This window comes from Alligator sinensis, unplaced genomic scaffold (genome assembly GCF_000455745.1).
Source record: "Alligator sinensis unplaced genomic scaffold, ASM45574v1 scaffold825_1, whole genome shotgun sequence".
Lineage (NCBI taxonomy): Eukaryota > Metazoa > Chordata > Crocodylia > Alligatoridae > Alligator > Alligator sinensis.
Genome location: NW_005843420.1, coordinates 17,094 through 19,350, shown reverse-complemented (window position 1 = coordinate 19,350; position 2,257 = coordinate 17,094). Strand labels below are relative to the sequence as shown.

Below are 2,257 nucleotides of genomic sequence, written 5' to 3'. Positions count from 1 at the left end.
CCTGCTGAAAGAAAGGACAAAGGTAACATGAAATGCAGTGGAGGTATTACTGAAGCTGAGGCAGGGGGTTGGAGATAGGAGCTTGTCTCTGACCAAGTAATTGCATCCTTTTTTCTTCAGGTTTTGAGCCAGACCTGGTCATCTGCTGAGGTATCGTAGGTTCTAGTATTAATGGAAAAAGTGGGAGAGAGAGATCCCAGAAGACCCAGTGGTTGTGTTACTTGCCAGATGTCAGATTATCTCTGCTTTGCCTAACTGGATTTGGAATGCAATCCCACATCCTACACGAGCACACCGACTTTCAGGTTATTGGGTATAGAAAGATGGGTCTCTCTCTTTCTCCTCCGTGGAGCTATTCCACCTTTGTATTAATGCCTAAAGATATATTGATGGAGAAACCTGAACCCTCATTGTTCATATGGAGTCATTTGCTGTCCCTAGGATGCAGAACAAAGCGGAGAGGATTTTAGGGTTTGCTAGTTGCCACATGGGGCAAGAAAGCAATTTTCCCCTGTCCTGTTGCTACAGGTGTCAGGGTGTGCACATGTGTGTGTTTTCCTTTGCCTTCCTCAGAAGCATTGGCTGTTGGCTACAGCCAAGGCAGGAGACTGTGAGTGGGGTGTGCCAATTCTGATGCTCAGGATCAGACCAATGACCACATTTGGGGGAAGGGAGGAATTTTACCCCACAGTAAGATAGATACAGATTCTGGGTTCTCTTTTAAAAAAAAATTTTTTTTTTTGTGGGGAGGTGGGGGTTGGTGGGTAGGTGGCCTGATCTTGCTTGGATTTCTTGAATGTATTTAACAACCTTGCAGTGGCAGGATACCAACACTGCCCTCATCTCCCTGCTTTAGCTGTGGCAGGTTAGGGTGCTCTAGATGTCCATGGAGTACATCCCTTGTAGTTGTGGGACATGGTTGTTTGTGGAGTTTTAGGAATAGGCTAGAGAAGCGTTTGTATGGGAAGGTTTGGATTGGGATGTACCTGTCTTGAGCAGGGGGTTGGACTAGATAACCTCCAAAGGTCCCCCCAGCTCTGTCTGTCTGTGATTCTATATCTTACACGAGCGTACAAATTACTGAGCTCTGCAGTCAGCCTTTCTATGTACCAGTACATATTTAGTTATTTATACATAGTGGAAGGGTCCAACAGGCAAGAACTTAAGCAGTCCTCCCCAGAACACGCCTACATAGGAGTTAAGAGACAAAGCTACTCATCTTCATAGTGGAGTAGAGATCTGAACACAGCACTCTTCTAGCCTTCTGGAGTGCCACAAGTAGAAGATGCACTGCTCCATCCATGTAGCTGGCTTTTTGGAGCATGTCTAAAAGTAGGTGCCATTAGCAAGGTAGCTGTTCCACCAACTTATTTGGAGAATAACAGTCCAATGCCTCCAGGTCAGGGCTCCGAGCATCTTGTTTGCTGTGCTGGTAGATGGATTCATGTGTGCCTATCAATGCACGTTTAGGTGCCTAGAAGACTTAAACCCCTCGGGGTTACCTGCCAGCTGAATGCTTTGTTTTTTCTTTAGCATTTCAGTGGTGTATAAATGATAAACTTGAGCATCTTAAACAACAGGGCACCTAAATGCTTTTGAGGATCTTTGGTTGTAATGGAATAATACATGAAACACAATGAATCAAGAACACAAGTCAATGGTAATTCACAGTCTATGCATCATTAATTTAAACTGGTTAAGATGACTAAACAATCTGCCATAAAAGAATTTTTTTTCCCCCAAGCTTAGATTTATTTGGTAATACACTTATTGGAACAACTGTATGCTTGGGGGGGAGAGGGGGGGGTCAGACAAGTTTTGGGCACAATATTCTTCCTCTGGTCTGTGAAAGAATTGGAGACACCCAGATCTATTGGCCAGATAAAACAATGACTTATTCTACATAATTGTGTCCAAGTCAACTGTCCTTTGCTTCTTTTGTAGCTACTTCTGAGGACATTTTTCTTTCACAGGTTTACTGCTCTCTTCCTTCTTCTACCCAGGAGAGCACACACAATACTAGTACACTCTCCCTATGTCTGAAGAAAGGTGTGTGTGTCCAAAAGCTTGTAAAGAACACTTTTTCCAACTATTTATTTGGTCTAATAAAAGATATCACATCTACCCAAAGAACCTTGTCTGCCTGTGCTCTTAGACCTACTTGGCTACTGTGGCGGGCCAGTAGGGGGCGCTCCTGCGTTGAGCCGCCCACCTCCCTGCGCCCGACCACCTTCCAGGCTCCGAGTGCCTCCCTGGG

General features: G+C 44.8%; 1 protein-coding gene across 1 annotated transcript in view; it reads right to left on the bottom strand.

The window, feature by feature from the left end:
* LOC102374128 (olfactory receptor 2G3-like) overlaps positions 1 to 2,257 on the bottom strand; it is a 14,757-nt gene that overhangs the window by 1,440 nt on the left and 11,060 nt on the right. The gene's annotated exons all lie outside the window — the stretch shown is intronic.